A 14,161-nucleotide genomic window follows, 5' to 3' on the forward strand; every position below is an offset into this window, starting at 1 on the left:
CCAGGGATAAAGTGAGACATTTTATAATGATAATGAGTCAATTTACCATGAAGATATAACAATCCTAATGCATTTGCACCTAAAAATAGAGCTCCAAAATACATGAAGCAAAAGTCAACCAAACTGAAAGAGAAATAGGAAAATCCACAAGTATGGTTGGAGATTTCAAAATTTCTCTCTCAGTAATTGAGAGAGCAAGTATATAAAAATTAATAAAGATATTAAAGTCCAGAGCAACTTTGTCAATTAACTTGACCTAATCAACATTTATGGAGTACTCCACCTAATAACAGTAGAATACACATTCTTTTCTAGTGCATTTGGAACATTTATTAAAATAAGCCATTTTCTGGGCCATAAAACAAATCTCAATAAATTTTAAAAGCATAGAAATCATACAAACCATGTTTTCTGTCCAAAATAGAATTAAATCAGAAATCACAGGAAGAAAGTATTTAGATATTGAAAAATAAAGCAAATATTTCTAAATAATCCATGGGTCAGAGAAGAAATCACAAGAGAATTTAAAAAATTGAATAAAATTGAATAAAATGAAAATACAACATGTCAAAATTTGACACAGCTAAAACACTTAGCTGTTTAGTTTGTAAATCACTCTTGGAGAAAAATTTAAAGCTTTAAAAGCTTGTATTTAAAAAGGTGAAATGGCAAAATTAAATTATTTGAGCTTTCAATGTGAAAATCTAGAAAAAGCATGATAAATTGAAATGAGTTATGGAAAATACAAGAAAACTAGAGAAAATGAGATCAAAAGGAAGTTCCTTAAAATAATCAATAAAATTGATAAACCTCTAGCTCGGTATATCAACATTAAAAAAGTGGGGGGGGAATCACAAGAGGAGACATCACTACTGATCCTTCAGATACTAAAAGGATAACAACAAAAAACTTTTTGGAAGGAAATATAGGAGAAAATCTTCATAGCCTTCAGATAGTCAAAGATTTTTCAGACAGTTCAAAAAATGTAAACCATAAAAGAAAAAATGATAAAGTGTACTTTATCAGAATAAAAAAAAACTTCTTTCAAAGACACCATTAAGAAAATGAAAAGGCAAGCCTCAGACAAGGAGGAAAGATTTACAATGCATATATCTGACAAAAGATTTATATCCAGAATATGTAAAGAACGAACTCTTTCAAAATCAGTCAGTAGGAAGAAAACAACTTTAAAATGGAGCAAGATTTGAAGTCACTTCACACATATCAAAGTGATGCAACAGGGCTTCCCTGGTGGCGCAGTGGTTGAGAGTCCGCCTGCTGATGCAGGGGACACGGGTTCGTGCCCTGGTCCAGGAAGATGCCACATGCTGCGGAGCGGCTGGGCCCGTGAGCCATGGCCGCTGAGCCTGCGCGTCCGGAGCCTGTGCTCCACGACGGGAGAGGCCACAGCAGTGAGAGGCCCACGTACCGCAAAAAAAAAAAAAAAAAAAAAAATGATGCAACAGTCCTCAATAAGCACATGAAAAATGCTTAACACTAATAGTAAAGAGGAAAATTAAAATTAAAACCACAATGTGATACCACTACAAATCCACTAAAATGATCCAAAATACTGACAAGTGTTAGTGCAAATGTAGAGCAACTATAATTCTTATGTACTGCTGGTGGGAAGGTAAAATGGCACAACCACGTTGGAAAGCAGTTTGGCAGTTTCATATAACTTAAAAATATATGCTATCACACAAACCAACAATTCTATTTCTAGATATTTCCTTAAGAGAAATGAAAACATGATTCACAATATATAAATGTACATAATGTACACAAATTTTCATGGCAACTATATTCATAATAGCATAAACCTAGAAACAACCCAAAATATCCATCAACAAGTGAATGTATAAACAAATTGTGATATATTTGCACAATGGAATACTACTCAGTAGCAAACAAGAATGAACTATTGATATATACAGCAGCATAGATGGTAAAGATAGTAATTAATCTCAATTTTTTCATCTGAAATATATCAATGTATATTCTGACCTCTCCCTCCCACCCCCCCATTTTATTGAGAAATAATTGACATACATCACTGTGTAAGTTTAAGGCAGACAGCACGATGGTTTGATCTACATGCATTGTGAAATGATTACCATGATAGGTTTAGCTAAAATCTATCTTCTCATATAGATACAATAAAAAGAAAAAAAAGAAAAAAAATAGGAAAATATTTTTCTCCTTGTGATGAGAACACTTAGGATTTACTCTTTTACCAACTTTTCTATATATCACACAGCAATGTTAGCTGTAGTCTTCATGTTGTACATACATCCCTAGTATTTATTTATCTTATAACTGGAAGTTTGTACCTTTTGACCACCTTCCTCCAATTCGCCATCCCCCTACCCTCTGCCTCTGGTAACTATAAGTCAGATCTCTTTTTCTATGAGTTTGGGGTTTTTTGTTTGTTTGTTTGTTTTTTGGATTTTTTTTATTCCACATATAAGTGAGATCACACAATATTTGCCTTTCTCTCTCTGACTTATTTCACTTAACATAATAAGGCCCTCAAGGTCCATCCACATTGTCACAAAGGGTAGGATTTCTTCCTTTTCATGGCTGAATAATATTCCATTGTATACACCACAACTTCTTTATCCATTCACCCATCAATGGACACTAGGTTTTTTCCATGTCTTGGCTATTGTAAATAATACACAGCAGCATAGATAAATCTCAAAAACATTATTCTGAGTGAAAGAAGCAAGACACAAAAATGAACACCTGTTTGCTTTCTTTTTAAAACTTGGTATATGCTAAAATTTCTATGACGATCACTAAAGGAGTAGAGATAGCTATAAATGTTAGCTATTTTTATTATTATTATTGTTATTATGATTATAATTATTATATTCCAGTGATATTATAGAAAGAAAGAGAAAGAGAGAGCGAGAAAGAGAGAGAGAATTCTGTAGTCAAATCAGTTTTGTTTAACCAAGTTAAATATATTTCCTGATTGATTTCTGTTTTTTCTCAAGTAATGTGCTTTATAAATCCTGAGAGATGTAGAGGGTTTGCAGCATTTCTTTTTCTTTTATTATTATTTGACATCACTTTATCTCGTGGAATATCTATTAACATCTTGAGAAACTTGATATTCTGGGGAACACGTTTTAAGTTGAATCTGAATCCCCTTGGGCTTGGATTTGCCTGTTTAAGAGGATAATATAGCCATATATGCTTGAAGAGAATAACAGACTAGAATAACAAGGTCAGTTTCAGAAAGACCTTGGGTTTGGGAAAATAAGACATAAGGAAGAATTGAAAATACGATTGTCCAGTGATACCAGGAAGGGTGGGACATATTGCAGTCTGTTAAATGGAAGGAAAAAAACTAAAAGCTCTGCCTAGCAAATGGGTTGCAAAGCTTCTGCTACAAGACTGTTGGAACATCTGGGAACACTGCCAAGCAATTCTAGGGAACAGACTTGGCACTGATTGTGGCCTTGTGTTCTGTATAAAAGAAAAAAGATTAATTTATTTTATGTCATAATACACTACCTAGAAGCCAAATTGCCAGTTAAAATTCTATTTGCAAGCAGGTGTAGGATTTCGATATAGCTTTCACCTAACATCATGGAATGCTGCTTCTCCATGATCAAACATGATGCAAGCTGTCTTTTCAACTACATTTTCAGTGTTTCAAAATGTTTAGAAAAATGGCAGGTTAGTAATGTCTGTAACTATAATTGAATCTTATGTATCTGCTCTAAATGCAGCTGTTTGGTTTATACAGTGTGGAGGAAATAAATCACCACATATAGAAAGGAGTGTTTGCTCTTTATCCATCCAATTAATTTTTTCCTCTAGAAGTTAACATTTTAAACATGTCCAAGCAAAGAGAAGGGTAAAGGGTATTTGACGGTTAGTTTTTCTAATTCCATGCTATTAGGAATATAGGATGTTACCTTTTTTTAAGTCCAGAATATTTTAATTGCAATTGATGTAATGCAACCCCAGTGATGCTTTTTTGTAACTCTGTGTATATACTTGTTTTCTCTGAAGACTCAAAGATATCTGCAGGCATTAATCTTCACAGTTCTCATGGTGGAAGACTACAAGGGCAAGCTAGACCTGAGCTGACCTGAAAAGAATCTGATAGGCGGAAAGATGGGAGGCCTTTCATCCTCTTCTCCACCCCTGGAATGCCCTCAGAACTTCTCTCTTTTGCTCTCCAAATCCTAGTAAGTTCAAAGCCGGCCTCCTCCATGAAGCTTCCCTTGATACCTCCGGTCCACCTTAATCTTTTTTCCTTTTTCTGAAGGAAAAGCCCATATCTCTAGTTCTCCTCAAGGTAGCACTCAGATCTTACTGTCTTGCATTGCCCCCTAATTATCAATCTGACCTTCTCTCTAAACAATACATTTCTTTTTTTTATTATTTTGTTGAAGTATAGTTGATTTACAATGTTGTGTTAATTTCTGCTGTATAGTGAAGTGATTCAGTTATACATATATACATTCTTTTTCATATTCTTTTCCATTATAGTTTATCACAGGATATTGAATATAGTTTCCTGTGCTACACAGTAGGATCTTGTTGTTTATCCATCCTATATATACTAATTTGCATATGTTAATTCCAGACTCCCACTCCATCCCTCCCCCACCTGCCCCTCCCCCTTGGCAACCACAAGTCTGCTCTCTATGTCTGTAAGTCTGTTTCTGTTTTGTAGATAAGTTCATTTGCACCATATTTTAGATTCCACATATAAGTGATATCATATGGTATTTGTCTTTCTCTTTCTGACTTACTTCACTTTGCATGATAATCTCTAGTTCCATTCATGTTGCTGCAGATGACATTATTTCATTCTTTTTTATGGCTGAGTAGTATTACATTGTATATATGTACCACATATTCTTTATCCATTCATCTGTCGATGGACATTTAGGCTGTTTCCATGCCTTGGCTATTGTGTATAGTGCTGCTATAACCTAGGGGTACATGCCTCTTTTTGAATTATAGTTTTGTCTGGATATATGCCCAGGAGTGGGATTGCTGGATCATATGGCAACTCTATTTTTACTTTTTTTGAGGAAACTCCATACTGTTTTCCATAGGGGCTGCATCAAATTACATTCCCACCAAGAGTGCAGGAGAGTTCCCTTTTCTTCACATCCTCTCCGGTATTTGTTATTTATAGGTTTTTTAATGATGGCCATTCTGACCCATGTGAGGTGGTACTTCATTGTAGTTTTGATTTGCATTTCTCTAAGAATTCGCAATGTTAAGCATCTTTTCATGTGCCTGTTGGCCACTTGTATGTCTTCTTTGGAGAAATGTCTATTTAGGTCTTCTGCCCATTTTTTGATTGGGTTGTTTGGTTTTTGTTGTTGTTGAGTTGTGTGAGCTGTTTGTATATTTTGGAAATTAAGCCCTTGTCAGTTGCATCATTTGCAAATATTTTCTCCCAGTCCATAGATTGTCTCTTCATTTTGTTTATGGTTTCCTTTGCTGTACAGAAGCTTGTAAGTTTGATTAGGTCTATTTTTGCTTTTATTTCTATTGCCTTGGGAGACTGACCTAAGAAAACATTGGTATGATTTATGTCAGAGAATGTTTTGCCTATTAAACAAGGAGCTTCTTGAAGTCACTTCCAGGTCCTGTGTTTCCGATTCTTGCTCCGTTCAGTGATGGGTTTACAGAGGGTAGCCCGTAAATACTTATTAATAAAGTGACTGATGAAAGAACCAGAGAGTTTAATTGTTTAGGAACCAATTATTCAGGCTGCTCCCTAACGGTAGGGAGGTTTGGGGTTATCGGTGGTTTGGGGATTACTTATATGTTATCATTTTTTCATCCATTTTCAGAGAGTTTAAGGAAACTCTCAGAGCTCCTGAGAGCACTTTTTTCTCATCTGTGCAAATGATTGGATTAGACCATAGGCAAAATAAAGGCCTTTCCCAGGTACCCCAAGCTCTTTTTGCGACAAGGATCGTCTGGGAGGGGATGGTGGAGGAGGGAGGGCAGGGCAGGAAGTGGGGCTGGAGATCCACCTCTGTTTTTGTCTCCCTCTGCCCCTTAAGCACCACACCTTGCTACATTGTTTGTTCTTCCATTCCCCCTCACAGGCCCCTGCACCTTTATGTCTTAAAGGACTGCTTCAGAGATGAGGATTTGGAAACATGTGTTTAGCACTTGTAAACTCCTCCTCCAAGGCTTTGCAGAGTCAACAGGAGGCATTTTGATTATAGCTATTGGTTCTCAACACACAGCAAGTTGGCAGAAAATAGAGGTTAGACCCTGTCTCTTCTTGCTGCTCGAGAGGAATCTACGCAGGAAGGGCCTGGCTAAGATTGCAGGCCTGAATCAGGGAACACAGTCCTTAACCCTGGGGCTTTGGGACACTGTGACACCTGGGTGAGAGGCCTCCTCTACACTGAACAACGAACCCGGGAGGCTCCAGAGCGTGGTGCTGACTGAGGCGGAGGCCCACAGAGCCTACAGCTGTCTGATTTATTTCTGAGGCAGCGTTTCCACAGGAATCGGGAATGATTTAGTCTCTGATCCTTAGGTGGTTTCCTTTTACATCATTTCTGCCTCTTTTGATTGTTGGCACATTTGGAGAGTTCTAGGGTCCTCAACCTTACATGTGTATAAGTTTAATAAAACACAAGTTATTAAAATCTGAGCTTACAAAATTGGTAAATTATGGGGGTGGATTATTTTTTCTACCACCAGAGGGTCTTGTGATCAAACTGAGTCCCTTTTATTAATCCATAATTCTCTTATTATGTATAACACTACATTTGTGGGTTTCTTTTTCCTGATTTCAGAAGTAATCCATGTTTCTAGCTAAAGTACACCTTGGTGATTAAAACCATGTTCTTTCACTTCAGCAAGACCTAGATTTGAGACTAGGCTCTGCCACTTACTGCCTATGGGTTTGGGTAAGTTTCTTATTGGCTCACAAATACAAAATTAAAACTTTTGCACGTATTAGAGATAGCATACCTCAGGCGCTCAGGGCATAATAAGTGTTCAGTATATTAGTGAGCAATTCTTAGTCCTTTTGTTATTAGAATATTTATACATAAAGGTTGGTTTACCCACATCTTATTTAAATGCAGCTTTTTCGAGACTTCCCTGGTGGTCCAGGGGGTAAGAATCCGTCCTCCCAATGCAGGGGGCCAGGGTTCAATCCCTGGTCAGGGAACTAGATCCCGCACGCATGCCGCAACTAAGAGTTTGCATGCTGCAACTAAGAAGTCCACAGGCTGCAACTAAAAAAAAAAAGATCCCCATGTCTCAGTGAAAGGTCCCACATGCTGCAATGAAGATCCTGCATGCCACAACTAAGACCCAGCACAGCCTAAATAAATAAATATTTAAAAAAAAATAAATGCAGCTTTTTCTGTTTCATTTAAGTGTGAGATCTACCTTTATTGCTGTGACATATCTCCTTAACCATTCTGCTCATTGCCCCTCCTGCCCAGTGGTTTTGGTCCTCTGGCTCTGGGAGTCCCCCAAGTGCCAAAGTCCTCCTCTGACCCACCCATCACAGAATGGATTAGAACATGGCTACTCCCAGATCATACTGGCTAGAGACTGAGAGTGTGAAGTTAGATGGGGCTTCTCTCTAAAATAATGCTTCTCACTGTGAGGCCCATGGACTTCTCTATCAGAATCACCTAGGAATGTTTATTAATTGCAATTCCTAGGGTCTTGTGCCACGGCTTTTGAAGTAGAATCTTTTGTGGGCTTCCGGGGTAGAACTCTGCATTTGTATTAATAATAAGCACCCAGGCTATTCTGATGCTAAATAAATAAAATTCTAGAACTGCTCCACTGCAGTCTTCAAGCTTGCCCAATTCTAGAGTGGCCTGGGGGTCCTTAATAGAAGTAGAGCTTCCTGAGCCCCACCCCAGAGTTTCCAATAGAGGAGCCTGAGAATGTATATATATTTTTAATATTTATTTATTTGTTTATTTGGCTGCATCAGGTCTTAGTTGTGGCACTAGGGATCTTCGTTGTGGCATGCAGGATCTTTTGTTGCAGCGCACAGGCTTCTCTCTAGTTGTGGCATGCAGACTCTAGGGCACACGGGCTCTAGGGTGCACAGGCTTAGTCGCCCATGGCACATGGGATCTTAGTTCCCAGACCAGGGAGCGAACCCGTGACCTCTGCATTGGAAGGTGGATTTTTAACCACTGGACCACCAGGCAAGTCCCAGGATGTGTATTTGTAATAAGTAGCCCCAGATGACTGTCAGGCTGGCAAGTATAGGAATGCTGCTGTAGAATGACTGGCCAGTGACGTGATTGCTGGTGGTGGTGATGGTGACAGTAATGGGGTTGGGTAGTGATTAGGGAGGTTTGAATGATCCAGAGAGTGACTTGGGTCAAGGGCCCATCTTTGGCTCTCTAACATCCCCTTCAGGTATGAGAGTCTGTGTCCAACCATTCCCATGGTGTTTGAGAAAGCAAAGCCAAGCCAGTCTGGAGAGAGTGAATAGTGCAAAAGTGAACAGTGAAGCTCTTGGACAGACACCAGTAATGCCAGATGGACTGCCATGGGACCCTCGGTAAAGGAAAGAGCAGCTGCTTGTCATAACAGCCGTTCCTGGTTTTCTCTTGTAGCCTGGCTAAAGTTCCTACCAATATCTTTCCCACAAATGGCCTCTGTTCTTTAAGGCTGTCTGGGTAGGTTTGTAACCCAAGTGGCCTTAGTCAAAACAATGCCGTGCCACCAGGTGCTGGCCATTTAGTGACCCGTGACTAAGCTGTGCCTCCCTATGCTCCTCTGGGCCTCTGGGCCAGACTCTGCAGTCAGATTCATTCTCTCAGAGCCTATTCTGCCTTCTTAAGGGGCTCATGCTGGGTCAGAGCTTCTCCTCAGCAACCCCAGTCTAGTGATGACAAGCTGACATGCTTTGTGCACAAGTCTTATCTGTGGCAAGTAAAACAGTAATGCTTCAATCTCATATTTTATTGACAGACGTGGCTACTGGGTTGAAAAATCTAGATGTTGTAAAGATGTTCTCTTGGGCTACTCATCCCCTCTCCATGCTGGTCTTCTTCCTCCTAGCAAAGCTGGACAATACTTCTCTCAGTCTGCTGCCTACCCAGTGATGGGAAGGCAACCTACAATCAGAGCAGGATCTGCCCTCTCTCTGTCTTCATGGCCACGTGGGTTCTGCACTTTTGCCCCCAACAACTTTGGGTGTGGGCCCAGCCCTTCGTGACAATACTGCTTTTTCCTTTCTCTTCTTGGAGTATCAGCTGTGACCTCAGAGGGTGGTAGGGCTTTACAATGAGGATGACTCTGATACCATCTAGTTTGTTTCATGACATTCAGCCAGCAAACATTTAATGATGAGGGCTTCTTCCTGGCGAGATATTGTAGTAGGCTCAGAGGGGCATCCAAGATAAATAGGATAAAGTACAAGCCAGAAAGAAATTCAGATGAGGAGAGCAGTGACATTCCAGTGGGTGACACATGCAAGGGTCAACCATGCTATGAAAATATTAGAGTCAGGATATTAAGGAGAGAAATCATGTGGACATTTTTTCATTGTGATGTATGTATTTATATCTTTATCTACAGAAGTCTGAAATGTCAGGAAAAAGCAATGATAATGTGCATTGTATTAAGTGCTGTGTTTTCAGCTCATCTAAGCCAATTTGGTCATTCACAACTGTTGGGTTCTTTTGGCAAATAATGGTGGCCTCCAATGCTAAAGGTAGAGGAAGTGTCTAGGTCTCATTCCCAAGAAACTTGCTACCAAGTGGTCCATTACAAAGAAAGCAAATCCTGCAACGCACACACAAACATTTATCAGCACACAAACACAAGGAGTCATACAATATGCTCTTGTTGGCTCCCTGCCTTGGTCCCTCTGCTAGGCCCCCTGTATGACAATTTCACTAGTGGCAGATACAGAAATATTACCTTGGGGGGATCAGCTAGCCATTGAGTCAGAATCAGACAGTAAATCCTCTGGTTAGAGATGGGACACAGGACCAAATGGGACTTCTAGGTTGGGGCATCACACTGAGAGGTATTAGGATGCTGAGTGGGACAGATTCATGCACAGGTGGAGATGTCTGTACCTTGCTAGTCACAAGTGGACACTACTCAAATTGCCTTTGAAAATTATTTCTAACTCCACTAAATGCTACTGAATAACCCCTTCACTGCTGATGGAGATAGAGATAATTGAAACACTCAAAGTACTCTGGAGTGTGGACTCCTCAGTGTGACTTTTAAAATCTAACTAAGCACATCTGGACAGTTTATTCCAGGTTAGGATGTTAATCACGTACCCCTAGCATGTAGAGTAAAACCAGCACACACACACACACACACACACACACACACACACACTTATATCACAGTACTAAGCTAAAGTATTTTAAAGTAAATTTTAGACATCATCCAAGTGGACAATGTAACAAATCTTCAATTGAGTTATCATAATAATCTCAACAGGAAGATTAAATGAGAATGACTAAATTCACACTTAGTGAAAAATAAATACAGCAAATTACTAGTTAATTTGAACAAGCTTGTCTTAACAGACAGAAGAACAAATAATACAGGCTTTATTTCTGATATTCAACTCTAATTCCATTAAGGAAAATCACCTCTGACCAAGGGAAATTACCCTGCCCTGCTTCTGTCTGGATCCTCATCCTTCGTCATCCAGGTTTGCTTATTCATTCATTGTTTTCCATTCGACAGCATTTACTGAGTCTCTGCACTATGACTGGACTGGGGTTACAAAGATGAATACAAATAAGTCACTGTCCTCCAGGAGCCCACAATCCAGTGGAGAAAGCTGACTATTTAACAGGAGCCACAAGTAGTAATTCTAAGTCACAGATTCAAGATAGTAAGAATTATTACTGTCTTTTCTACAATGACATTAAATTTCTATCTTGGTCTCTCATTATGCTTATAGTGAGAAGTTTACTCCTAGCCAGTTCAGAATGATAGACAATTCACGGTTTTCCCCTTGCCCTTCGTCCTCGGGACTACATTTAGACTCCACCGGCTCCACATCAGTGGGAGGAACACCATTGTCTAACATGTGTGGGCATCTGCTCTGGGGTCTGGGCTCACATCTGACTTTCAGTGACCAATTCATGCAGGACACACTGTACCCTCCCACTCCCCGCTGAAAGTTTCCTTCAGAGCCACCGACTCACTCCCAGCTCCTTCAGTTCCCTTCTTGGATGTGGGAAGTGAAACTCTTAGAAGCCCTCCTCCCCTATATTTAAAATGCGTAACCAACAAGGACCTGCTGTAGAGCACAGGGAACTCTGCTCAATGTTAGGTGGCAGCCTGGATGGGAGGGGAGTCTGGGGGAGAATGGATACATGTGTATGTATGGCCAAGTCGCTTTGCTGTGCACCTGAAACTATCACAACATTGTTAATCGACTATACTCCAATATAAAATTAAAAGTTAATGACAAAAAAAAAAGAAAAAGAAGCTCTCCTCCCTTCCTGGGCCACCCTTACCCACCCTCAGAGTCACTCACCAGTGGCTTACTCACTCTTGCTTCTGCTTCCTTTTTCTCTGGCTCCAGTCCATCAAATCTTCCAAATCAGAATGAACTTTGTGGGCTTCCCTGGTGGCGCAGTGGTTGAGCGTCCGCCTGCCAATGCAGGGGACACGGGTTCGTGCCCCGTCTGGGAGGATCCCGCATGCTGCGGAGCGGCTGGGCCCGTGAGCCGTGGCCGTTGGGCCTGCGCGTCCGGAGCCTGTGCTCCGCAACGGGGAGAGGCCACAGCAGTGAGAGGCCCGCATACCGCAAAAAAAAAAAAAAAAAAAAAAAAAAAAAGAATGAACTTTGTGCTGTAAAACATTCCTGACCTAGGCTTTTGATCTTTTAAAATATTCTCCTTTAAACAATGAACTGCCAACTTGAGTCTACTTGGGGAAACTCAAAAAGCTAATATTAACTAATTTCCTGCTCTTTGAATTTTTCATTTAGCAACCTTACTCCAAAGTGTAGTGAGTAGAGATTGCCCATCCGATCTAAATGGAAGAAAGGACAGGGGTATCAGCAGAAATAGAGATGCAGATGTAGAGAACAAAGGTAAGGACACAAAGGGGGGAAAAGGGCGGGGGTGGTGGGATGAATTGGGAGATTGGAATTGACATATATACATTAATATGTATAAAATAGATAACTAATAAGAACCTGCTGTATAAAAAATAAATAAAATTCTAAAATTCAAAAGAAAAAAAAAGAAAATACTAGAGAAAGAAGTATAGGGTTTTTTTCCTAAATGCTTTCTCTCTATATTGGCAATTTCGGTAGAGTGGGCTCAGTAAAGGTTTTGACTGAGTGGGCCCATAGGATGTCATGAGCACACAAGAGAGGGGCACTAAAGGCTAACTGGGAGGTTCCAGGAAGGCCTTGTGGGGGAAGAAATTAGCTAAGTGGATAAGTGAGTTCAAGAGGCAGAGAAAGTAGCACAACAAAGAGCTATGGCCATAACAGAGAATATGTCATATTTGGGGATATGTAGCAATTTAGTGTGGCTGGCATAAAATTTATGGTAGGATGGGAGCCTGGTAAAATATGGGATTGAACTGGTAAACTGGGCTCAGATAATGAAAAGCAATGGAAAGACACAGAAGGATTTTTTGTAAAGGAGAGTGACATTATCAAATTTACACTGTACAGAGGTCAATCTACCATTGGTGAGAATTGACTAAAAGGCAGGTAAACCAGTTAAAATGAGCTTTCAGGAACCAAGAAAGAGATTTTGAGGCTCTGATTTGATATAATGGCAAGAGAGGATGAAGAGAAAGAAGACAATGGAGACATAATTAGGAGATAGAATAGATGGGATTTAGCAATGGATTGGACATGTGTGAATAAGGAAGACGTAAGAATAATTCCCATGTTTTTAGTGGATGATGGTGTCATTCTCCACAACAAAGAGTGTAAGGGAAAGAGCTGATGTTGGGGGGGGGCGCGTGGGGGTGAGGTGGGAGGATGAAGAAAACACATCAGTGTCTGCGAGATATCCAAACAGAGTTGCCCCAGTAGGGTCAGGACCTCAGGCAAGAACTCCGGGCTAAGGTGGGACCTGGGATTCTGTTCCACAGAGGAGGTGACTGAAGTCCAGGGAGTGCATGAAGATCAGCGAGAAAGAATATACACACCGTAAAGAGAAGAGGAATAATTCCAGCTTCTTAGAAATCACCAACATTTAACAGTCGATCCCTTTCATGTTTTCTCTTCTGTTTTCAAGCTGGTTTGCATCAGAATGGTAATTCTCTCATTTCAAGATTTTAATGCCAACTGCAGAGAATTCTGTGTTTCTGTTTATAATTGTTTAAAGTTCTGATTTTGAGCACAGCATCTTCAACAACTATTTTCAACCACTTTGGAGATCTGTTTGGAGCATAGTTTTTCTCTGTTAAACCTATTGTGTGTGGAATGTCACAGCCCCCTGATAACTGGCACTTGGGATCTCCTACACTGGTCTGCCCTGTGGTAGCGGAGGGGGCAGGAGGGTTTTCATGGCTCCCAAACCTAAAGGTAAGAAAAAAGTCTAGATTTTGTGCTGCTAAAAAGACCTCCATCTTTTCTCAAAACTCTTTTCTCAAAACTCTCAACTCTTATACTTTCTGTGTTACAGGATGAAGGGTCCCAGGTCTGTAACAGAACATTTATTAAAGTTTTGATATCACAAAACCCCACTGATAATATTTTTATGCATAGGCATATAAGATGTTTCTGTAAAAACTATTTTCTTAGGACAACAACAAAATGCCCAAAGTTATATAAGGTAAAAACAAAGTGATTTGATCCTGGAAGGTAAGGAAATAAAATTGCTTCGATAATTATCACTATCATGATAAAATGGTTATCATAAGACTTGAAAGTATTTTTCCATTTATCACAGCACATCTACAAGTTATTCACGGAACACCCGTGTTCCCTGGCATGCAGTATGAGAAACACTGTCCTCGTGGTTTGATTGTGATGGTGCACAATACTATGCTCACCGAATGGGACCCCATTATCTTTAAGTTTAAAAGGCAATTTCAGAAAAGAAGAGGGATGGCTCCAGAAAGCTGCTTAGTCCTGTCCTTCAGTCTCTACTGCCCTTATCTTTAGCGCTGTTGGGGAAAGCAGGGCTCTGGAAGTCTATAGACAGACCCTACA

General features: G+C 40.0%; 1 long non-coding RNA gene across 1 annotated transcript; it reads left to right on the forward strand.

Moving 5' to 3' along the window:
• Positions 1 to 3,835: 3,835 nt before the first annotated feature.
• LOC308610223 lies at positions 3,836 to 13,666 on the forward strand. Its single transcript, XR_014014456.1, has 3 exons — positions 3,836 to 4,208; positions 11,969 to 12,073; positions 13,096 to 13,666. It is a non-coding gene; the product is annotated as an uncharacterized lncRNA (long non-coding RNA).
• Positions 13,667 to 14,161: the final 495 nt, after the last annotated feature.

Source organism: Mesoplodon bidens (assembly GCF_964165515.1).
Source record: "Mesoplodon bidens genome assembly, chromosome: 2".
Classification (NCBI taxonomy): domain Eukaryota; kingdom Metazoa; phylum Chordata; class Mammalia; order Artiodactyla; family Ziphiidae; genus Mesoplodon; species Mesoplodon bidens.